General features: G+C 44.5%; 1 long non-coding RNA gene, 1 other non-coding gene and 1 pseudogene across 4 annotated transcripts in view; 1 reads left to right on the forward strand and 2 right to left on the reverse strand.

Annotated features, from left to right (window-relative positions):
* LOC113604661 (uncharacterized) overlaps positions 1-25,559 on the forward strand; it is a 188,407-nt gene that overhangs the window by 159,541 nt on the left and 3,307 nt on the right. The window contains exons 3-6 of one of the 3 annotated variants that reach the window (XR_008295892.1): positions 9,850-9,956; positions 23,678-23,855; positions 24,615-24,787; positions 24,958-25,196. This is a non-coding gene — a long non-coding RNA (uncharacterized LOC113604661). The remainder of the gene's footprint in view (positions 1-9,849; positions 9,957-23,677; positions 23,856-24,614; positions 24,788-24,957; positions 25,197-25,559) is intronic. The other 2 variants (XR_003426662.2, XR_008295893.1) reach the window with 2 other exon arrangements.
* TRNAM-CAU (transfer RNA methionine (anticodon CAU)) lies at positions 7,231-7,303 on the reverse strand. Its single transcript has one exon. It is a non-coding gene; the product is annotated as a tRNA-Met (tRNA).
* On the reverse strand, positions 19,119-25,203 carry LOC128314355 (V-type proton ATPase subunit E 1-like; annotated as a pseudogene).

Genomic DNA, 25,559 nt, shown 5'->3' on the forward strand with positions numbered 1-25,559 from the left:
AAAAAGGTCCCATTCTGAGGTGCTGGGGATCAGGACTTTCACGTATGAATTTGAGGGGGATACAATTCAATCCATAACCGTAAGCGATCATGTAGCTGACCGTGGAGGGCAGTCCAGTATTTACATGCGCACGTCTGTTATCAGTAATGCTGATCAGTAATTCACGTTCAGTATTCAGGGAAGAAAAAACCGACAACTCGCACCGGCACATAGCTTGTACGTACGCGGAGTTCGAGAACGTCTGTCCAGTTGCAAGTAACCCAGGGGAAGTGACCAAATGCCGTGTGTGGCCTTACAAGACAGTCAGCTTTGCCGGCTGGTAGCCGCAGCAGTGGGAGGGCAGAGTGTGACACCACGCACGAGGTTTGCAGGGTCACGACGAGAATGTTACACAAAGCTTCTGAGGACTCCGGCAGATGGCCTTAGCTCCCTGCCTTTGCCCTGCTCAGGGGCTGCCCCTCAGCCCGACGGTGCCCTTTAGACAGATTCCAGGAGGCTGACTCACCTAACACCCAAGCACGCACACTGAAATGCCAGTGTTTCATTTCTGCTGAAGGTTATTTCTTTCCAGTAACAAAAATGCTCCAATTCCTGTCAAAGGCCCAGAAGCTTAACATCCTAACATTAATCAGAAGGAGGCTGAATGAGCTTGGAGTGAAGGCAGGTGAGACCTGATGCATTATCCTCACCTGGTCCACCATGGTCAAGGCCTTTCCGGTGGGGGACCCAGGTGGGGGGGGCCTCTCTCCCCTGGACATTCCGGGGGAGCACTGCCAAGCCCTGCTTCATGCCGTCCTTTCTCCGCACCCCAGGCTGGCGGCTCCCTTCTGTTCCCATGGTCTGGCTCCACAGAGGCTGCAGGGGAGTCTTGTGAGGGTTCATCCAAATGTCTCCAAGGGAGCTGAGGGAGGGAAGGGGGAATGGTGGGCATTTCTAGTCTCCACGGATTAAATGGAGAAAACTCCCAAGCGCTCCCCACCTTCTCCAGCCCCCAGTAATCTCAGGTTCTTTCAGGAAATCTATGGGCCATGCTCCTGAGGATGAACACAGCTGCCTGGGAGCTGTGGATCCAGGATCCGGGCAGGTCAGAGGTCAGAGCAGCTCTAGGGACCGCCTGAAATAAGGGTACAACAGTTCAGATGCACTCTCTTCTCCCCTCCTAACACACACACACTTTCTCAATCTCTCTGTCTCTTTCTCTTCTGGACTCCAAAGAAGACCGGCAGTATGAGCCGCCCTCTTTTGCAAAGCTGAGCTGCTGGAGCCCCCTATGTGTAATGCAGCGCTAAGCCCATTCTCCTAGAACTTTCTGCCTGCCAGGATCTGGAAGAACATCAAGAATTAATTTGGTAATTCTACTCCTAAGAACATACTTAAAATAATTCCACATACCCACACTACATGTGCACACACACACACACACACACACACACACACACGTGTTCACTGGAGCCTTTCCTTTTTAAAGTTTTTTAACATTTATTTATTTTCAAGAGAGAGAGTGAACACAAGCGGGGGAGGGGCAGAGAGACAGGGAGACACAGAATCCAAAGCAGCCTCCAGGCTCTGAGCTGTCAGCACAGAGCCCGACGTGGGGCTGGAACTCACAGACTGAGAGATCGTGACCTGAGTTGAAGCTGGACGCTCAACCGACTGAGCCACCCAGGTGCCCCAGCACTTAGGTTTTTAATTTTTTCTACTATAAAAGAAAGGCTCCTTGGGGCACCTGGGTGAAGTCGGTTAAGCATCCGACTTCAGCTCAGGTTATGATCTTACAGTCAGTAGGTTCGAGCCCCAGGTTGGGCTCTGTGCTGACAGCTCACAGCCTTGAGCCTGTTTCGGATTCTGTGTCTCCCTCTTTCTCTGCTCCTCCCCTGCTCGTGCTCTCTCTCTCTCAAAAATAAATAAACATTAAAAAAAAAAAGCCTCAGTGCTAGCATTAGGAAATGATTTTAAAATGTATGTTTTATCCATACAAGGAAATACAATTCAGCTGATTTTAAAACATATTCTTTTTTTTAATGTGTATTTATTTATTTTGAGAGAGAGAGAGGCCAGAGAGAGAGGGAGAGAATCCCAAGCAGGCTCCTTGCTGTCAGTGCAGAGTTTGATGTGGGGCTCAGTCTCGTGAACCATGAGATCATGACCTGAGCTGAAATCAGGAGTCAGATGCTTAACCGATTGAGCCCCCCAGGCCCCCGTTACAAACATATCCTTGCAGATGTTGCAATGTCTTTGGAAAATGCCCACAAAATAATTACTAAAAGAAAAAAAGTAGGCTATGAGTCTATATGAAAATAACATTCTCCAAAAAGTTGGTGGTATTTATCCTTCAGTTTTAGTAGATGAGTATTTTAGTTTCCTTCTTTAGGCTTTTCTGTATTTTCTAGCTTTTCAATAATGCGAATATGTTATATTTATAAACAGGGGGGAAAAAAGCGCCAATAATGGAAAGTATAAGAAAGAGCCCACGTTTCATTCTTTTCCTTACATCTTCCGCCTGGACCCTAGGCCTCTTGTGCAGGAATTTCTGCATTTCTTCTACCTCTGGCCACCTAAGAAGTAAACGGTGCTGAATCTGATACCTAGCCCAGGCCAGCGCCGCTTGTCTTCACTAAGAGAAGTCGCTCTGGCTAAATTCCTCTCCTCATCTCTCCTCCCACTACCCTTGACTCCCAACACAGAGAATCCTCCCAAACGCAGCAAACAGCACCCTAGTCTTTTCACCATGGCCCTGCGTGGTTCAGTTTGTCCTAGCCAGAGTTAAGTTTCACCAAAGAGAACAAGCAAAGGAGGGAGACAGAGACAGGGAGAGACCGACAGACAGAGACAGAGACAAAGGGGGTGGGGGATAGAAATAGACTGATCTGGCATTCTGCCTTCCCAGATGGAATTTGTCCAATCCAAGCAGGATGGATGAGGAACACAGACCCATTCCTTCCCACGTGTTTGGAACCCTGGCCCCGAGCCCTGAGCTGAGCATTCCATTTATCCTCTTTGTGGGCTGAACTGATGAAATTGCTTTAGCTGAAGGAAGTGGTATGGATTTACTGATGTATCAGATCTGCAGGATGCATCCATCATACAGACCTTCGGGTCGGCTCGAATCGTGAGACAGGTACGCATTCAGCAGGCAAACGCTAGCATGGTGCTCGTGCCTCCAGGCCAACAGGGTGCAGCGAGACCCCCATCGGTGCACGCGGGACGGGTCAGCGGGCTGGTGGGCTGGGCCACTCCCCTTCCTAGATGTATGGTGGGTGGCTTGGCAATGCCCACGAGGTCCCCCAATTGGAGAGAGGGAAGGCTGGTCACTGGGACCCAACTTCCCATCTGGCCACCACTGTGAGATGAGGTGGGGAGGGGGGCCAGTCGGGGACTGGAGGCTCTGGGGAGAGCTTCAGGGTCCTCAGGACAGTGTGAGACTGAGACTCGTTAAAGTGAACCAACCCAAAGGTAGTTCTTTGTACTCTTCTTTCCTTTCTCCCCAAACCCTGTGCTCCCCTCCCTGCCTTTCCTCCCACAGACAATAAACCATTTAACAGAGAAGGTGGCTTTGTTTCCTCTCTCGCCTGTTCTGATACATCTTAGCTGAAATGCCACAGGGCCCACCTCTGATGAAAATTAATATTAAACTGCTCTCTCTCCCAGCACCAGCCTCTCCTCCGGACCTGAGAAGTCAGCACCCCCCGCCCCTGCGGAGGCTCTCCAATTCCCCGTTCTCACGCCCCCACCATGGCTGCCTTCCTCCCTTGCCTACCTCCCTTCCCAGACAGACGCAATGTGTTAACGTGTCCCCACCTGAGACAAAGAAAGGAGGCTTTGTTATACCTGTGTGATCCTAAATATTATCATCATTTAATTACTGCCATTCTCCCAAGCCAACTTCTTGGCAGCGAGCGCTCCTTTAGTTAAGTAGGCTTTTCATTTTCCCAGGGAGGCCGCATCAGAGGTGATTTGTGAATGGAAACTAATTTGGGGTGTTGCTGCTGGTATAAAGAGGGGACTCCAGGGTAACGGAGCCTTAAAAGACAAATCAGGGAAAGGTTAAGCATTCCCTTCAGGCACAGATCGTCTTTTGGAAAGGGCCGCCACACACAGATTCAGTGTCCTGGGCACAAACCAGTGGACTGCGTTATTAACTGGCCCAGATTCAATTCTTCTTCTTTTTTCTTTCTTTCCTTCTTTCTTTCCTTCCTTCTTTTTTTTCTTTCCTTCTTTCTTTCCTTCTTTCCTTTTGTCTTTCTTCTTTCCTTCTTTCTTTCTTTCCTTCCTTTTTTCCTTTCTTTCCTTTTGTCTTTCTTTCCTTCTTTCTTTCCTTCCTTCTTTTTTCTTTCTTTCTTTCCTTCTTTCTTTCTTTCCTTTTGCCTTCCTTCCTTCCTTCCTTCCTTTCTTTCCTTCTTTTCTTTCTTTCCTTTTTTCTTCCTTTCTTTCCTTCTTTCTTTCTTTCTTTCTTTCCTTCCTTCCTTCCTTCCTTCCTTCCTTCCTTCCTTCCTTCCTTCCTTCTTTCCTTCAACACAAGGAGAGCTGGGTCACATTCATTATGCCCTCGGTTGCTCGGAATTGTTCTCCTGGTTGTGTGCTCAGGCAAAAAGGACAACTTGACTTCAGTCTTCTGGTATGTGAATCAGCCAGGAGTGTCTGCTTGACCCTAAAAGGTGTCAGAAGCTTTCAGATTCTAAAACGGGCGCTTGATCTGCAAAAAGTACAAAGTATTCTGTACCTGACTTGATGACCCTGGCCAGCTCCCAGCCTTTGGAAATGGGAACCCAGGTTTGCCGCAAGTGTTAATGTAACAGTAGGAACTCGGATTCCGCTCGCACTGCCTGGACATTCCTAACTTTATTTGGTTAGGTCATAACGCTGCTGTTTCCTCATGATGTTCTCCTAGAACATCTGATTATGGTTTGCTCTCATGCTCCCAGCTGGAGCCATTCTTGCCCTCATTTTTGGCCACCTAGGCTGGGAAGAAAACTAGCCCTATCAGGTCAGTGAGATCATTGACCATCCCTGATGTCAGAGGACTGGAGTTAACGCCCGAGTGCCCAGCTTTTCTTTCTCTGTCCTACTCCTTTTTTATTATTGCTGTTATTGAGATATAAGTGACATATATATACCATTGTGGAAATTTAAGGTGTACAACATCCTGGCTTTACACATTTATATACTGCAATATGATTACCACCATAGCATTAACTATACCTCCATATATCACATCACTATTCTCTTTTGTGGTGAGAACAGTTAAGACCTAGTGTCTTAGCAACTTTGAAGTTTATAATACAGTACTGATTACTGTAACCTCCATGCCGTGCATTAGATCTCCAGTAACTATTTATCTACTAAATGCGGGTTTATATCCTTAAGTGACATCCCTCCCAGCCCCAGCCCCTGCTGACCACCGTTCTATTCTCTATTTTTACCAAGTTTACCTTTTGAAAATTCCACATATAAGTGATATAATCCAGTATTTGTCTTTCTCTGGCTGACTTATCTCAGCATGATACCCTCAGGGCCCATCCATGCTGGGGCAAATGGTAGCATTTCCTGCTTTCTCATGACTGAATAATATTCCGCTCTGTGTATTCCAGTGGAATACTTACGACCAGGGTAGGGGAAAGTGGTCAAATTGAACTTGGGGAAAACTCTGTAGACAGAACGACAATGTGGCCCAAAAAGTTAAAAAAAAAAAAAAAAGAGGGAAAAAGAAAGTGCGCATCACCTTGATGACAAAACATTTTTTTTTATTTTTTAAAAAGATGAGCGGCTCATCTGTTATCTCACTATTTCTGTCTCCTTAAAAGATCTATGTCAAGATCATCTGTCCTATGCATTTTTTCTGTTTCCAGACCGAAAGTGACCATTCTTTGTAAATATCTATGGAAATAACTATGGAAAAGTGTTCCTTTGGAACCTGTTCAGGTGGAGCTGTGGGGTGTAGAGTACACATGGAAAGAAATGTAGGACGAGTCAAGAAGAGGGTTTAGGAGCGTGTAGGGACATTACCAGAAACGGCACCCCAAGAGGCCCTGGGGAGGAAGGTGAAATGGCAGGTTTTGGGGCTCTTGTGCTTAGAGAATTGCCCCCACTTGGAGTCCTTAATGTTTATTTATTTCACCTTGGCATTGCCTTCTTTGTTCTGGTACTGAAACCACCGTGTGGTGGAGGGGACTCTTCACACACCGCCTGGCAAGGGATCATGCACGTTTGTGTTCAGTGAAACCTTCTGATGCCAATGTGCCTGTGTCAGTGAGCAGGTGCTTCGCAGGGATCCTACAGTGTCTGGGTCATCATTCTCTCTCTTTTTTTTTAATAAAAAAATCCTTTTAATGTTTATTTTTGAGAGGCACAGAGTGCAAGTGGAGGAGGGGCAGAGAGAGAGGGAGACACAGAATCTGAAGCAGGCTCCAGGCTCTGAGCTGTCAGCACAGAGAACCTGGTGCGGGGCTCCAACTCAAGAGCCCTGAGATCATGATGTGAGCCCAAGTCAGACGCTTAACTGACTGAGCCACGCAGGCGCTCATCATTCTCTTTTGGAAGAGACTTGCGGCTCCTGGACAGCGATGCCACACCCTGTCATCTCTGGACAGTGCAGGTGATGCTTTTCTAAGAGAAAAATCCACCAGTGAGCGCACACCTCTGTAGTCCCTCTCCTTACATTAAGAGCATCAATTATTGGACTGTTTACTCCTTGCCAAAATATGGGATAAGATTCTTCCATTTACTGTAATATATCAATATCTTTTAATATGTTCAATCAACCTTGCCAGTTAGGTGTTATTCCCATTTCACAAATAAGGAATGAGCCCTTAAAAGTTAAAAAAAAAACCCAAAACCAAACCTTTGTCCCAGGTCACTGGTAAGAAGTGGCAGACCTGAGATTTGGAGCGGTTCTTCTAAGCTCAAGGCTCCCACTTTTCTTTGTTTTCCCACTGCTGGGCTTGATCCCAGGACCCTGGCATCATGATCTAAGCTGAAATCAAGAGTCGGACACTCAACTGATTGAACTGCCCACATGCCCCTTCTTTCATTCTCAGGAAAGTGGACAACTTCCTTTTGGGGGTGGCTTGTGTCCCTTTTATTATGAATGAGATTGAATGGTCTGCAGTTACCCTTCCCTCTGTGGGGGGCATCCTTGTATCTGCTTGGCCACGTACAGGGCCTCTAAGCACCTTTGCTGAAAGTTTTCATTGTTTTCTTGAAATACCCCTTTATAGCACAGCAAAACAGCTGTGCCCTCTCTGAGGCTCGAACTCAGGACCTTCAGATTATGAGACTGACGCGCTGCCCACTGCGCTAAGAGGGCTGCAGTGCAATTTCTCAGCATGAGTAATGATGCCTCCTGAAGTGGTAAGCTCCTTAAAGAGAAAGGTGTCAGCTCATCTTTGTAGGTCAAGCCAGTGATTGAGTGGATTTGGAATAGCATCAAAAATGTTCTTTTCCCACATCTCCTCCCACAGCAGTAGATTCCTAAGTAATCTAGAAGGTAACTCAGCAAATGATACATGTACTTTGGAAAAATGAAAAGACCTCATTATGTTCATTGTAGTCCATAAGCAGAGGAACCAAAATGTATTAGGCTTGTCTAAAAGAAGGGGTGTATAAACCTATAAATATTAACAAAAATTAAGTACTTGTCAACTTTGGCACCAGAATCCCTTCTTCCTTGGGTATCGAAAGCTTTTTCATTCTGGAAAAACCAGAGTCAAGGTGCTAGACAGTGGAGTTCAGAAATTATCAAACAAAACTTCTGACTGAAACTAGAACAATGAGCATAACTACCTGTGGCCGTTCGTCCGAAGCCTCATGCTATAACAGTGAAAGGATTTTGAAAGACATAAGTGCAGAGCCCCCGGGGGGCTTAGTCAGTTAAGCGTCCGGCTCTTAGTTTCAGCTTTCAGCTCAGGTCAAGGTCTCGTGGTTTCTTTCTTTTTTTGTTTTTTTAATAATTTTTTTTAACGTTTATTTATTTTTGAGACAGAGAGAGACAGAGCATGAACAGGGGAGGGTCAGAGAGAGAGGGAGACACAGAATCTGAAACAGGCTCCAGGCTCCGAGCCATCAGCACAGAGCCTGACGCGGGGCTTGAACTCACGAACCGCAAGATCATGACCTGAGCCGAAGTCAGATGCTTAACCGACTGAGCCACCCAGGAGCCCCAAGGTCTCGTGGTTTCGTAGGTTCGAGCTCTGGGTCAGGCTCTGCTGCCAGCGCAGAGCCTGCTTGGGGTCCTGTCTCTCCCACTCTCTCTGCCCCTCCCCCACTCACACTGTCTCTGTCTCTCCCAAAATAAATAAACTTAAAAAAAAAAATGACGTAAGTGCAAAAGACAAAGGGAGAGGAGAGAGGACAAATAGCAACAAATCTGGAAGCTGGAAAGCAATGTCATGGAAACCCTGTCTTTGTGGAACCTTCCAGAAACTCAAGAGCTGGTGGCTCCAGATACTTCTGAAAGTAGAGGTGAAGATGGAGCTGAGGACAGAAAATTGGTCTAGTTAGTTTGCTGAAAAATTAGTGAGACCCTTAGGTGGCCTCCCTAAATCCAAGCACCAGGCATGTTCTCCTGCCCTCACCGGGAGATGCCTGGAGGTGTCTTCTCTAAAAGGTAAAACAGAAGAAGGTCTCTGGACAAGAAACATCACGTCCACTGAAGGTGGGGAGCCACACTGAAAATGGGGCCACATACCAATGTCCCATGTAAAGCTTCTCTAGCCTTTCCCCTAGTTGGCTCCCAAAATACTGGGAGTCAGGATTGGACCTCAGCCTAAAAGTTCACTGTGTGTGGAGTATGACCAGCTCCAGAGGAGGGCAAAACGAAGGGTACTAGCATCAGGAGTCTCCTCCAAGAAAATAGTGCAGCAAGATCATCCTACAAGGAAGACCACCCGTGAACACAGAGCTCTAGCAAACAGCTGTTTAGTACCTCATGCATAAACATGAGCAGAATGCAGGGATCACTAGACATTTGAGGAAATCATATAAAATAAAACACAAAGACTTAAACAAATCTGTATTTTTTAAACTTTTTTAATGCTTATTTATTTTTGAGAGACAGAGCACAAGCTGGGAAGGGGCAGAGAGAGAGGGAGACACAGAATTCCAAGCAGGCTCCAGGTTCTGAGCTGTCAGCACAGAGCCTGACATGGGGCTCGAACTCACAAACCATGAGATCATGGCCTGAGCGGAAGTCAGACACTTAACCAACTGAGCCACCCAGGCATCCCACACACCTGTATTTTAAAGGAACTTAGAGGAAGCAAAGTTTAGATGGGGGTAAGAAAAAAGTATTTAATTAATATGAATATTCTCAGAGAGATAAGACAATATATTGGATCCATAAAGAAAGAATGGATGATATACAAAATGAGTATTTGGGACACATAATTGATTTCATTCATATAATAGAGTTATATAAGGCAATGAGACTGAATAATTATTACTGTGTATTGTGATGAATCTCACAAACATGATGTTGAATAAAAGAAGCCAGACACACAAAAAAGTATATATTCTGTGATTCCACCTATATAATGTTCACCAAAAAAGTCTACAGTGATAAAAGCCAGCATGATGGTTACTCTTTAGAGAGAAGGTGTGGAGAAAGTCTTTTCAGTTTCTAATACAAAAATAAAAATAAAACAGGTTTTATACAAAGGATGGGGAATCACATTGATACTGAATTTCTCAACAGCGACTGAAAGGTAGAAGATAATAAAGCGATGCCCTCAAATTTCTGAAGGAAAGTGACCTCCGTATCCTGCTAAGTTATCAATTAATTGTGAAGTCACACTAAAGATACTTTTGAACATACAAGGTCTTTAAAGATTTACCTTCCTTTTACCTTTTTTTCAGGCAAGCAACCAGAAGCTCTCAGAAGCTAGATACACCAGAAATATGCTCAGGAAAAGGGATACAAGAGATCTAGGAAATAGATGCACCAATGGAAGAAAGAAGCAATGGTAAGTCCCAAGATGGCAGCCAAGAAGAAGCTTAAGGTGACAGGTATGCAGCAAGCCTAGAGAGCTAGCATACAGTGATGTCCTCATGATTAACTGACAGAATATAGAGGGGGAAGATTTACACAATTAGGGAAAGTTTAAGATTAAATATATGTATGTTAGATATGTACTATTGTGTATATATATTTTAATTGTTTATGTATATTGTAACTAATATATTATGCACATTATGGAACAAAGTATAAATCAGACAGGGTGAAAGAAAAATAAATATACATAAGAATTCTATTATTTTCTTCCCTCACCCTAGTCAGGATCTGACACCACCCACTGCACCCTTAACACGAGGGATAACTTTCTTGTATTGGTTGATCAGATTAGCTGGGGGAGATGGGACCTTGAGGAATTGGTCACGAGAAAGGTCAACATTGACAACTGGGAGAGAAGATCAAACACTGGTAGGGTCTTGCCGGGCACCACAAGCGGGGTTCTGGGTGGCCCCCACCAGCAAAAGGAGATCACCATCCTCCATTGCCTGAAAGCCAGCGTCTTGGCTGGTTGTGCCATATATTTGCTTTTTGTCTGTGTGTGTGTGTGTGTGTGTGTGTGTGTGTGTGTGTGTGTGTATGTATGTCTGTCTTTCAGGCAGCAGGCAAAATCTGTCCTTTTGACTCCATCTTGAGTGGAATTCCTCTCAAAAGGTGTGGCTTGAGCATCAGAGAATCATAAACTCTTGGGAAAAGCAATTGCCTTTAAGACCGTCTCAGTTATAGATCTCAGTTTACCAGTGAGAATAATTTATACTTCAGAATCTTGCTTACGTCTAGTTCTAAATCCACTTAACATAGCTACATTTTATGAATGCCCAAATGAAGGTACGAAAAGCAAATATAAAGAATTTTTTTTTAATTTTTAAGTAATCTCCACACCCAACGTGGGGCTGGAATTTACAATCCTGAGATTAAGAGTCACATGCTCTACCAACTGAGCCAGACAGGTGCCCCGCATATATGAAGAAATCTGCTGTGTGTTTAATTTCTTGTCCTAATTGTCTCCCACTGCCTACCCATGCCACCAACTCTCCTGTTTGCCACTGTCCAGGATACAAGGTTTCTCCTATCCATGAGTCTGCAGTTCCTATATAGGCTCTGGGCCGGAGCTGGGTGGGTTCTTCAGAAAACATCCTCTGAAATACGTCTGAAGAGCTTCACAGAGTCTTTGTTATCTAGTAAATAGGCCAAAAATCTGACTGCAGGCACGTTTTCCTTTTCTGTTCCATCAAAGGAAAATAGAGATGAAGACTTTTTATAAGTGCTTATGTCTCATTAGGATATTTTTAAAGTAAATAGCTTTAGTTATAAATGTTACAGGCAATCTGCCTAAAACAGAGGTATATTTAAGTGGCTAGATTTAATAAATTCCAGTTTACAAATTGAACTCATTGACCATAATTGCTTGCAACAGTTGGCCCTAAACAAAGAGATTAGCATAATTGCGATTGCAACTCCTATTAGCATTTATAAATATGATTAGAGCCAAGCATTGGGCTGAGTTGGAAAGATTCCACTGAAATTTCTCTCATGAAGACATGAGAAGCACATGTTCTCTACCAGGAGGCAGCATCATGATTAGGGGATGGGTCGGTTTGTGACCTTTAACCTCTCCATTTCCCACTTTCTCATCAGCAAAACACTGTGATTATTCAGTATGCCCTGGAAAAGAGTACTGGTTGAGAAATTCCACTCAAGATGGAGTCAAAAGGACAGATTTTTGCCTGCTGCCTGAAAGACACACACACACACACACACACACACACACACACACACACAGACAAAAAGCAAATGTATGGCGCAACCAGCCAAGATGCTGGCTATCAGGCAATGGAGGACGGTGATCTCTGAAAGACAGGAAATGCATTCAGAGAGCTCTGCTATTGCCCCAGCTTACTACCTTGAGAGAGCTTTTAAGCTTCAGCCTAGGAGGGGGAGCCCAAAGGAAGGCAGAGCCTGGTGGATTCCTGGAGATGAAAAGATGCAGACGAGAATCCAGGGAGACCAGGCAGCTAGAACGTACAGAATACCAGACAGGAGACCGTGGCACCAAGAGAGAATGCTGGAGATCTGGAGGGGGTCCCCTCGAAGATTCAGTAGAGTTCTCACCATTACACACATACGAACATACTACCTGATGCCAGAGGAAGAAAGAATATGATAGGATCAGGTAAAGGCACCTGGCATCCCCAAAGGGCCAAGAACATAGCCTGTTCCTGCAGTCGGCTGAGAAAAAAATCAGACGTTTCAGGACACTGGGCAGAGTACCCCTGAAGGTTGTGCCTCAGTAGTGAGAAATATTTAGACCCTGACCAAACACTGACTCAGATCCACCTCATAAATCAGAAAGTAGATCTGAAGAGCTCAAACTGTTTCTAAGTAATTTAATGGCATCCCAGAGCAAAGCTCAAGAAGGGCTATAGGAAAACAAAATATTTCGCATCCAAAGAAAGTAATAACACAATGGCTGGCATCCAATCAAAAACTGCCAGACATTCAAAGTATAAGGAAAATGTAACCCATAATGGGAATAATCCATCAAAACTGACACAGAACTGACATCGATATTAGATTAGCTATTAGACAAGAATATTAAAACAGTTATTATAACTGTGATTCAGATATTAACAAAGTTAAGTACGGACATAAAGAATGTTTTCAGAAAAGCACACCCAAATTGAACTACAGATGAAAACTGCAATATCTGAAATGGCGAACTGATGGAATTAATAGATAAAACATTGCATAAGAAGACATTAGTAAGCTTGGAAACATGGCAATAGCAACTATGCAAAATAAAGCCCAAAATGAAAAAAATCTGAAAAAAAAATTAGAGTATCAAGTGGCTTAAGGTATGTGTAATTGGAGTTGCCAAAGGAAAGCAGAGAGAAAGAGAGATGATGGGACAAATATTTGAAGAAATAAGACCAAAAATATTCTCGATTAAATTAAACTTGTGAACCAATGTCTTTATTCCTATTTTTTGCCATCTTTTGGATTGATTTTTTGTATGTGTGCTTCCTGTATCTTGGTGCCTTGTCTTTTTTCATATGGGTAGAGGTTTTTGTAGTTCTTCATTTGTCAGGTAATTTTGTTTCTCATCCTGAACGTTTTAAGTATTATGCTATGAGGTGATCTTATTGATATCTGCTAGTTTGACAATACTTAGAATTCTGGGCTCCTCCCCAATGTGCCTGCTGACTTATTTTTCAGAGTTCCCAAATAGCTGTTCTTGTATTCTGTCCAGGTTTTATAGTTGAGTTTAGTAGAAAATAAAGGGAGATGTGTGTTAATTTCACATGATCCATAGACTTCTATAATAGGTCCCAAGATTGCTACCCCAATGTAGATGCCCTTTATAATCTCCCCCGCCCCTTGACTATGAGCAGGATTCATAAATATGATGGAATATCACTCCTATGAGTAATATTTTATGATTTTTTGAATTTTGGTGTAGTCCCATAATTCTTTGTATTTCTTTTTTAAGTAAACTCTGGGCCCAACATGGGGCTTGAACTCACAACCCCAAGATCAAGAGTCATATGCTCTACAGACTGAGCTATCCAGGGTCTCAGATTATGTTACTTTATGGCAGTAGGGATCTTGCAAATGTAATTAAGGTCCCTAATCAGTTGACTTTAAATGAATCAAAAGAGACAATTAGATCAGGATGTTCCTGATCTAATTAGAAGAGCACTTAAAAGTTGTCAAAGAGATTCAAAGCCAGATAGATTCTCTGGCTAACCTTGAAGATGCAGGTAGAATGTGGCTGAATTCTGCAGCTGCAAGGATATGAATTCTGCCAACAGCCATATGAACTTGAAAGAAGACTTCAAGCCTCAGATGAGACCTCAACCCCCAGATGAGACCTCAACCCCAGCCGAAACTTTAATTGCAGTCTTGTGAGACCCTGAACAGAGAACTCAGTTGAGCCCTGCTTGGATTTGTGACTTACAGAAACTATGACACAGTCCATAGTTTGCTTTAAGCCTCTGTGTTTGCCATCATTGTTACACTGCAAATATCTAATATACTTTCTCTTACCTGGAACAGCGTTGGAAAGGAAGTGTAGGTACAAATGTTACTCTAAAAGTGCTGATTATTTCTCAATATTTTTTTTTTTTAACAAAGCTCTTTGTTGGATTTTCCTTTCTCTGAATTCCCGGTATAGTATTAGAGGGATATCTCTACATTTCAGCTCTTTCTGGCAGAGTTCTATGTAGCAACTCATCTCTGTGCAATCATAAGCTGCTTTATTACTTTTGTTTCCTTGGCACCTCTTGGTTCATCAAGTTCACTGAGTTTTAGGCAAGAAAAGTTAATCTTACTGTATGACTTTATTAATTATTACATGAATCACCCAACAGGGACAAATAGTGAGCCTGGTATAATTAGTAACCTAGAAGAAGTAACTGTTTATAGCCATCCATCAGATAGGCCAAGTGAAAGTCACCATGAACTGACAGGTTCCCCCTCTCCCCAAATTTGACAGTTGTCAAAAGAAAGCATGATCTCCTGGTGAGAGATGAGTCATGTCATACCCATCTAATCCACATATGGGGACATGGGACACATAGAAGCAAGAGAGCCTATCTTTTGAGAAAAACCAAAAAACGAAAAGCCTCTACTCACGTATTTGGAAAACACTAAATACAAACAAGCCCCTCTTAGAGATTCACAACACTTAATAAAGTCAATCCAGGTTTGTACAGTAAAGAAACCTATTTAAGTTGGTTTATGCCAGAATTTCCCAAACTTATTAGCTATGTATCCTGTCCAGGTTTTGTAGTTGAGTTCACTGGGGGGCAAACGGGTGCGTGTTTAATTCCCATGGCAGACAGAATCATTTCTTTGGCACACCTATTAATCCCTAGAAATTCAAACTTTTTTGCACAGGAAATGTGGATCTACAGATTTAATTTAATTGTGTGTTTATTTATCCTGTCCCCTCTTTCTGATGATATTCCACACTAGGCCAAGTGTTGATAACATGTGAATTGATGAGAAAAATTCCCAGCATAACTACTCTCAAATAGAAATTGCCGCCCCAACCTCACCTCAAGCTGATGTAAAGCACTAAATGCTCCTGAGATAAAATGCATCCTCTGTGACTCAGAAATTTCAGGCATCACTGATCAGTCTTGACTTATCACACCAAATTCAACAGACATCGGTTCAGCACCTACTTTGTGCTAGGCTCAGTGCATTTACTGGCATGCCAGCAGCACGTTGGCTTTGCAAGTTCACAGAAGATGTAGCCGTAACTCAGCCCTCAGAGGCTTTGGGGGGAAAGAAAATGAGCAGCCAGGCTTGAAGGTGACATTCAGCCCCAGTACAGAGAACCTCAAGCAATATAGTGGGGTGAGAGTTGCCCTGACTGCCCAAACAGGGCCCTGGATGGGACTGGATGGGATAGAGAACTCGTGCCCAAAGAGCAAAGCCAACTTATGGCAGATACTAGGTTACACCAACCCCTGAAGGAAATTTCTTCAAATTAAGAGGGGGAGAAAAAAAGAATAGGAAAGAGAGAACGGAAAGAATAAATTACTTTCCATTTTGCATTGATTCCAAGATGCGCATTTTTTTCATACATTAACATCTCTACAGCTTGACATTGGAATGTATCTTCTGATCCAAAACATCTTACAATTGCTGTCCTCCGGTGTCAACGTGACTTGCATGTGCCAACTCGTTCACAGCTGTTGCTGTTGTCATCACGTCAGTGGGATTATGTGTATTGTTGGTACTACATGTGCAGGGCTTAATTGCCGTGTAAAATGTCTTCAGAAAGATTACACCACGATTCGGTCCCGAAAGGAAAACTTACGAGGCGACAGAGCAGTGAGGCATATGTTTGTTATTTGTGAAGTGAATGTTCATTACAGAAGAAATGCTTGCAGTTCCGTTGTTTCTTGCAAAACCAACCGAGTGCTTTACACTTGCTACGGAGACTGTGGTCCACGATCGAGCAGCATCACCTGGGAGGTCGTTAGAAATGCCGAATCTTTGGCTCTACCCTAAACCACTGAATCGGGAGCTGGGTTTTAGCAAAATCCCCAGGTGACTGCGTGTCAGAGTTTGAGAACTGCTTTAAAGGACATAATGTGAAGCTAAATTACACTGAATTATTGAGATGCATGCAAAGCAATGCTCATCGAAAGCCAAGCAGCGCAGCTGAAGACGGGGAGACTGTCAGGTGGTGCAGAATCGATGAAAGAAATTTCAACACGAGAGGCCCATGTGACCATTTCGCTCACAGGCAGGGCTGTCATGAAGACACAGTGTCACAGCCTCGGCAGTTTTTTTTTTCTCTCTTTGGGGTACATAAAGGAATGATATGACTTAAAATGGAGGGCATTTTAGATTCGATTAAAGGTGGCAAGGAATGCTTCTCCAGGGGCATGCAAGAAATTAACATAAAGGGGCGGCTCAGTCAGTCAAGCCTCCGACTCTTGACTTCAGCTCGGGTCATGGTCTTGCGGTTCGCAGACAGTGCAGAGCCTGCTTGGGATTCTCTCTCTCTCCTTCTCTTTCTGCCCCTCCCCCCTCTCAAAATAAATGAAAATAAACTTAAAAAAAATTTTTTTTTAATTTAAAATAAAGGCATTGCCCTCAGTGAGGGGGAACTAGCAGTCAGCAGAACAGGGATAATGGAGCTGGAAATCTGAGAGAATTAAGGACACCAAGAAACTTTTAAGCCCCCTGAACCTGGCTGGGGGAAGGGAGGGCCTGAGGTCCCTGGGGTGCTGCTGGGCATGAGCCATCCTGTCTGCACGCGGCTGTAGCTGTGGGCTCCAGGGCTGCGAAGGATCCTCCAACCAATGACAAAAATGTATGTGTGCTTCCTGTATCTTGGTGCCTTGTCTTTTTTCATATGGGTAGAGGTTTTTGTAGTTCATTTTCCCCGAACACCCCCTATCTTGGAATGGAGAAAGAGAGAGATTACTGCACAATCTCTGCTCAGGTAACCTCACTTCCTGCATCCTGGGGGTCATGCCCGGGCCTCAAAGAGCGCACTCGCTAATCCCCTCTGCGGTGGGCTGACAACTGGTTTCCCAAAGATGTCAGGTCCTCATCTCTGGAACCCACAAAGGTCACCTTATATGGCAAGTCTTTGCAGATGTGATTAAGGACCATGAGATGGAGAGATCTCATGGAGGGATTATCTGGGTGGGCCCTACGTACAAACACACATTTCCGTATTAGAGAGAAAGGCAGAGAGTGAGTCTGCACACAGAGGAGAAAAAGGCAATGTGACCCTGAGGCAGAGTGGCCTGGAGTGGTGTTGCCACCAGCCAAAGAATGGAGAACAGCCCTGCCAGATTTCAGGCTTCCAGCTTTCAGACTGTAAGGCAATAAACCTCTGTGGTAATTGGTTGTGGCTGCTACAGGGGATTAATAAACCCTTCTATGACTTATCTATGCAGAGACTATAGATTACGTTTTTAATGTAAATTGATCTGTTGTCAGCTCAATGAATGAGAGGAGGCAGTCACTGATGTTTCTCCCCGCCATTTTTTTTTTTTTTACCAACACTCTACTTCCAGGGTGCAATAGGGAAGTATAGGAAGCTAACACATTCTATGGCATCTTATCCTGAGAGGTTGGTAGGGTTTGTTCTCATTTTTACAGACGGGGTAGTGGTGGCTCAGAGTTTAAGTCACTTAAGTAACAAAAGTGACGAGGCCCCTGAAAGACTTGCGCTGATATTTAGACCGCGATCTCAAGCCATGTCTCAAGGACGACACTCTCTCTTTTAAGGAAGTGCACTCCGATATAGGCACAATTGGTACATCACTGCCCATTTTCTTCATCTGTCTCCTCTCCTCCCCAATTTTGTGACAAAAGACTGCATCTTGGTACAGTGCATTTTACTCCCTGAGATTTGCCGACACCTGCTGACAAATGGAAGAATAGCATAGGGTAAAGAAGGTTTTGTGAAAAGGCGACCGAGCAGCTGTGCAAAGCCAGAGGCCAGAGGTGGACGTAAACTTCACCGAAGAAGACAATGAAGATAAAAACAGAGAGCACTAGAAAAGTCACCAGGAGCTCTGAGCCCGCCCACTGGTCTCAGGCCAAGCAGTTAGAGCCACAGGACTCCCAGTTGTGCCAGATAAACACTGTATTACCTGTGGGATGGTCTGATGCGAAGTCTCAGGGTTTCTGTGTCCTGGGCAGCATGGAATAGATGATTAGTTTCTTGCAAGACAAGTATTAAACTCACTGAGTAACCCTGGGCAAATTACTGCAGTCCCTTGCCTCTGCTTTCCTGTAGCACGCATATGAGACACATTCTAGAGTTATCCTAACTAAATTCTTAATGATACAAGGCACGTTTAGATTAAGAACAACCATAGACATAAACATACAAACACCACCCCATTTACAATTGGGTCTAAAGACAACCACTACGTCTGGCTTTTAAGACAATGAAATACCACTTCACTCCATTAGGTGGAGCCAAAAGATCAGTCGAAGCATATCTTGGGCCTTGACAAGTATTTTCCAGCAATAATCATATTTGGTGGGATCAGTGAACAAGGTTTTACGAAGCCCATATCCATCCTCATTTGGAGGCGCCCCACATCGATCATCCTTTTAGGCATAACTTACGCCTCCACCAAGTCACCCCCTGTATATAGATGGGAGTGCGGACCACCCACGCCTTGCCTCCCTCCTGGTTATTCTCACCAAGTACATCTCTCTCTAATCTCAGCCCTAAAATTGGCAAATCATGGTATCAAAATACCAAAATATTCCACCTCGTAGATGCTACTTCTACCTCAACCGTGGTGACCTAACAGAGTCAATCACTCAATCAAGGAAAGAAACTAATGTTTCTTGAGTACCTGCTATATTTCAGGCATTTTCACATGCCATCCACAGATGAACGGATAAGCAAAATGAGCTATATACATACAGTGGAATACTATTCATAAAAAGGAATGAAATTGTGATAAGTGCTACAACATGGGTGAACCTTGCAAACGTTATGTTCCGTGAAATAAGCTAGACACAGAGAACGAATATTATACGACTTCACTTATAGGAGGTACCTGGAATAGGCAACCTCATAGAGACAGGAAGTAGAAGAGCGGTAACCTGGGATCGGGGTGGGGGGAATTATTGTTTAATTGGTACAGAGTTGTGGCAGGATGATGAGAACTCTGGAGAGAGAGCGGTTGAACAACACTGCGAATGTACTTAATGCCCCTGAATTGTACACATACGAATGGTTAAAATGATCGATATCATATTATGTATAATAAACACATATATATATTCGCACAATTTTTAAAAACGTCTATTGATGTGCCTACCTCACCTACTAGATTACACCTTCCCAAAGGACCAGATTTCACTCATTTTGAGATCCTCACCCCCTAGCCTAGACCCTAACACGTGGAGACCACAATAAAGGGCAGCATAATAAAAATATACAAAGAGAAGTCAGAGGTTTTAAATTTATTCCCCCAAAATAAAGGACAGGAGGAGACAAATCTACTGAATGCTTACCGTTTATCGGCATTTTAAAAGTTTCACTCATCCCACACAAATGTCATGAGCCTGTCCTCTGTGTATCATGTAGAATATGGATTTCTCTGTCCGTTCCATGGATCAGAAACATACTGTTGTCACACTGTCACATAAAGAGAGAAGTACCAGGTATAGTGTCAGATGGAGCTGTGTTCTGAGGAGAGGGTAAAATGAGGTAATGGAAAGCATTGAAATGGGGTGGAAGGCCCTTCCTGCCAGGCACATCAGGACCGTCTCTGAGCAGGAACCATCGAAGACCTACATCATGAGGAGAGAGCACACGACAGTCTCAGGGGGAGAGTTCCTGGCAGAGAAGAGAAGTGCAGAGGTGCTAAGGAAGGAGGAAGCATGACACGCGAGGGAGACAGACCGGTGGCCACTGAAGCTGGGTCTGGACGGATGAGGAGGAAATACTAAAGATTCAGGTGGAGAACAAGACTGGTGCCGGGTCGTGTCAGAACTACAGGCCAGGCCAAGGACTTCGTATTCCATTCTGGCGGCAGTAAGAGCTACTGGGAAGCTTCAAGCAGGAGAGTGACGTCATCTGATTCTCGCTTTCTGTGTGGATAATGGACTCTCGGGTGACCAGCCACCAGGCAGACACCAGGTGGAGTCATGATGGTGTTTGGCATTACAGTTTTAGCCACGGAGATGATGGGAAGTGGTTGGATTCAAGATACGTTCTGGAAGCAACCCTGATACAACTTTGATGGTCGGACATGGAAAGGGACAGAATGGGAGTCCAGGATGGCTTCTGGGTTCTTTCCCCAGCAACTCGATGGAAGGGACATCAATGGAGTCAGAAGAGGAAGACTCGTGGAGGGCGATGAAGACTGGCGGAGGCTCAGTGGAGCTCTGGGTTATGTTAAGGCTGAAGTATCCTATTGACCTCTGGGTGGACGTGGCCACATGTAATTCCCAGGGTAAGGCGACAGACCAAGAGTCGTTGGCATATGCGTGAGATGACCTGATGGCCTAGGCAGGGAGGGGAGGACAGGAGAAGGCTGTCCCCGAGCGGGGGCCTGGAGTACTCTCCCACTTAGAAGTCCACAAGGAGAAGAAAACTACAGAGACACGAAAAAGGACTGTGCAGTGAGGGGAATTCCAGACAACTGTGAAGTCCTGGAAGCCTGGAGAAACGTGTTGTCAGAAGGGCAGAGCACTCAGCTGGGAAATGTTGCTCTGAGGACAGAAGGCTGAGCATGAGGTAGCAGATGGAAGTCACTGGTGAACTTCACGGGGGCCGTGCCTGCAGAATTCCAGGGACAGAGAACTGACTGGAGTAGGGTGGGAAAGGACCCGGGTGAGAGCGCAGGTGTGGTGGCAACTCTTTTGAGACTTACCCTGGTAGGAGGCCAAGTCCTGGGCCAGTCTCTGAAAGGAGAGGTGGGTGGTATCAGAGGACAAAAAAAAGATGGCGGTGTGTACCGTTCTAGCACATTTGCCATTGCGTAGTGCATATATCCGTAATGCCAATGTCATTGTCTTCGCTTAATGCACGAGAAAACTCAAAGCAGGAAAGTTTATTTCCCACCCGCCAAATTTTTTTTTTTAATTGTTTATTTATTTTTGACACAGAGAGAGAGAGAAAGAGCATGAGCGGGCTCATGCCCCAGGTGGGGCAGAGAGACAGGGAGACACAGAATCCAAAGCAGGCTCCAGGCTCTGAGCTGTCAGCACAGAGCCCAACGCGGGGCTCGAACTCACAGATCACGAGATCATGACCTGAGCCGAAGTCGGACACTCAACCAACTGAGCCACCCAGGCGCCCCTACCCGCCAAAATTTTTAAATGAACAAACAGCAAATGCTAATATTATACAAGACCCAAATTATTTCCACTAGACCCAGTCACCTCCCATCAAAATACAAAAAAAAACCCAAAGGTTAAGTACCTTTGTTTTCCTGTTTAGCACAATGACACGGTTGAATGTCAAGCAGTGTAAATGGCTGTATTTTTTATATTCCTGTTATTTGTTGATGTGAAACCATTCATTAAATACAGAAAGGTTTTTGTCACATTTTAATCACTATCCCTTGTTTGGTTTACAAGCTGGCAGTCCCCCCCCCCCCCCCCCCACCTCTAGCTTTACCTCTCAAATCTTTTATAGGAAACAACACAAGTTTTTAAGGCATCAGAAATTTCTTGTTGAAGTCCGCCTGGGTGGCTCAGCCTGTTACGCATCTGACTCTTGATCTCAGCTCAGGTCTTGATCTCAGGGTCATGAGTTCAGGCCCCACACTGGGCTCCATTGCTGTTTTAACATTCGTAAAAGTAGTGATCTTCATTCCACTCAAGATTTCAAGGCTCACACAGTCACATGTTGCCTTAAGAGTTATTTATTCATGTGTTTATATAGCAGCCTCTGTATAGCAGGTAAGGTGTTAGATGCAGCGGGAGGTAGACACAAGTTCATGGTGCTTCTGCAGAAGTGGGAAGAAGGTGCCTCAGGAGCACCTCTGAGAATGAGCCAGAGAGTCTGCCAAGGCTTCAGTGGCACAGATCGGAACACCTCCTTCCCAGAGAGCCGTGGATCATGTCCACCGCTCCCAAAGGCTAAGCCCAAAAACTTCCTGTTGGCATTTGCACCACATAAAGCACCCGGTACTTCTGGCATCATCTGCTTTCTGGGCTATGAGATCCAGCTGGCTTTCTAGGGGACTGGAAACTTTTATTTTACAATCCCCATTATAGATCTCAACTCCGCCAGCTATTTCCTCAGGCAGGGCAGCCTCCTGATCAATGTGGACATCAACATCTCTTTCTGGCAGCGATTCTGTACATAGGAATCGCTTTCTGCACTGCGGCCTTTACCGGAGGGAAATCCTGTTTCCTGCAGCGAACGATCATTCGGAGCGCCGACAATTGGTACAAACCTGGAGGACCGGGCCATCCAGGATCACCCGGTGCCTGGTTGTATCCTTTACCACTTTGCCGAGTCTCTGTTTTGCTCCATTCAGCAGGTCTGTAATTAGGTCATCTCTCACTCTGAGGACTTTGAGCCTAGCTTGATTCATTAAATTAGACATCTGAATTTTCGTCTGCTGCTCAGTCTGCTTTTCTTTCTTCTCACAGTAGTCCATCCTTTTCAGTCTTTGGGTTTGCGCAAGACGACCTTTCTCAATGTTGAGCTCTTCCTTTGCATCAGTTTCTTCTGCTTTCTCATCAGCTTCTTGTTCAATAAAAGCCATCACATGCTTAATCTGCTTCTGCACATCAGCATCGCTGAGGGCCACTGGCTGGAGAAGAGGTTAGAAGGAGGCGGTGGAAGGAAGGGCTAAATGGTTTTAATTTTGGATAACAAACGTAATCGGTCCTTCTTGGGAAAATGCCACAAACTGTCAGTGCTGGAATGCCACCTGACCGTGGCTCCCAGATGGGGTCCCTCTCTGCTGCTGCCCTCTGGTCGGTGCACAGCCCCAGTTGCTCCATTCAACCCGCTAGCATGCGTCTCGGTCATACTCAGCAGAGATAGGGTGTGATTGCCAGGAGTGACTTTCCACAACTGCCATTCAAAGACCGATTTCAACCCACGTCCATTTTGCCAACTCCGTCCAAAGCAGCATACAGAGGGCCGGGTTGGTTGGCAATGTGTTTCTGAGGCATTCCCGTGCTGCTCTGGCATCCTGGGGACTTTCTCACTCCCCTGCTCCTTTCTCTGCCTCTGCTCTATCCTGAAGTGTTTTTCTTCCAGCTCAAGTCAAATGGTTGACATTTATAAAGTAAAGATTCTAGGAGGGATACCCTACATAATTCAGGGCCAGCAATGGATGAAATCCCTTGTGTCTTGGTGGGGGATCTGATGCCCAGCGGTAGAGCAGACAGAACGGGCCCCCAGGAGAAGGCAGGCTTCAGAGGCAACCTTAGATTTCTTCACAAAGAAGAAATTCTGCTTCCAAGTGGACTGGAAACATGATTGATTATTGCTATGGGTTGAATTGTGTTCCCTCCTCGCCTGACAAAAAAAGATATGTTGAAGTCTTAACCCTCAGTATCTCAAAATATGACCTTCTTTAAAAATAGGGTCCTTGCAGTTGTAATTAACTGCGTTAAGATAAAGTCATACCAGAGAAGGATTGGCTCTTAATGCAATATGACCGGTGCCCTTATAAAAGGTGGGAAATTTGTGCACAGACACACAGGGAGAAAGCCACGTGATGATGGACGTAGAGACTGGAGTCATGCTGTCAGAAGCCGAGGAACACCTCGGGCCACCAGAAGCTGGAAGATGCAAGGAAGGATCCTTCCCTCTGCTTCAGAGAAGGCACAGCCCTGCCAACACATTGACTGCAGACTTCTGGCCTCCAGAACTGTGAGAGAATAGATTTCTGTTGTCTTAAGCCGCCCAGTTTGTGTTACTTTGTCACGGCAGCTGTAGGAAACTAATGTAAGAGTTAACTGAAAATTAACAAACTCCAAATGCCAACATTACACAAGAACACTACAAGAAATAAAAAAGCTGTGGGGACAGCGGGGAGACCTGCATGGCTCAGTAGATTAAGCGTCCAACTTCAGCTCAGGTCATGATTTCATGGCTCATGAGTTCGAGTCCCAGGGCTCTGTGCTGACAGCTCAGAGCCTTGAGCCTGTTTTAGATTCTGTGTCTCCCTCGCTCTCTGCTCCTCCCCCACTCACGCTGTGTCTCTCTCTGTCTCTGAAAAATGAATAAACCTTAAAAATAATTTTTAAAAAAATCTGGGGGGTAGGGGGTGTTCATAAGCTAGCGTCACGCTATCCTTGTATTTCTTATTCTAGGGAAATGTTAAGAATATACTACTTTGCCACTTTTCTTCACTGGGCCTATTTACCAATTCAGATGGGAAGATGGACTTTTGCAGTTGTGGGGTCACCTGAGCCTTTGCTCCAAACTCTGGGAACCAAAAAGGACTCGTGTAGAGTCTGAGGGGCTTTGGTTTTCCTAAGAAATAAAACTTGAGTTAAACCGAACCATACAACAGATCAAGCCTGACACGCTTATAAAGAACATGGCTCTCTATCACGGCATAAAATTGCTGAATGACAAACTCAAGCCGTGATTTTTCTCAGTGGATTTTTTCACTTTGTCTTGCAGGTGGGTGATGGGTGATGGTGGCAGAACAGGTTCTACAGAAATGTCTGGCATCCCTTGTTCCCAAGCTTTGAAGCCTCTGCCAAATACATAGAGACGTCACATTTAACATCCTGTTACAAAGGCGTAGAATGAGTGGGTGTGAGCTAAGGATTTTGCGCCGGACTGGCACACGGGTAGGCACCCAGAAAATGGGAGCCATTGTTCTTTCTTCATGAAAGATATATAATCTCAATTTTATAAGAGGCAGAATCGTTGCCGAAATTCACCAAACTCTTCAACCGTGCCTATAATCTGCAATTCTACTGCCTGAATAATAAAGTTTTGGTGTATCTTTTTGTTTCAGGGATCAACGAATGGGGATGAAAATGCTATCAATCTGAGCTCCCAAAGCTTCAAGGAGACACCTAAAGAAGAGGAGAGTTAAGTTTTTCTGTCCCACTGCCTCCCAGAGGTGGTAGTTGACCAACCCTGCAGAACACAGATGGGAAAGATGTCCCATACTCTTACCCTCTAAATGGAAGATTGGAAAAGAATATCGAGAGAGGGAAAAGAAGTGGATACATACGAGCTATGGGTGTAAAGGTAAAAACAGAGCAAGGGAGATAGGAAAACTGACAACTCTATACTCTTCAAAATACATATATATATATATATATATATATATATATATATATATATATATATAGTTTATATATATAGTTTATATGTATATAGTTTATATGTATATAGTTTATATATAGTTTATATATATATATAGTTCATATATATATATATATATAGTTATAGTTATGTTAGTCACTTTTATTTTCAAGTGAATTGACCTTATATTTTTTCCATTTCACTTTAAATTTTAGGGGCGCCTGGGTGGCTCAGTAGGTTGAGTGACCGACTTCAGCTCAGGTCACGATCTCACAGCTCATGAGTTCGAGCCCTGCATCGGTCTCT

The sequence above is a fragment of the Acinonyx jubatus genome, chromosome B1 (assembly GCF_027475565.1).
Source record: "Acinonyx jubatus isolate Ajub_Pintada_27869175 chromosome B1, VMU_Ajub_asm_v1.0, whole genome shotgun sequence".
NCBI classification, from domain to species: Eukaryota; Metazoa; Chordata; class Mammalia; order Carnivora; family Felidae; genus Acinonyx; species Acinonyx jubatus.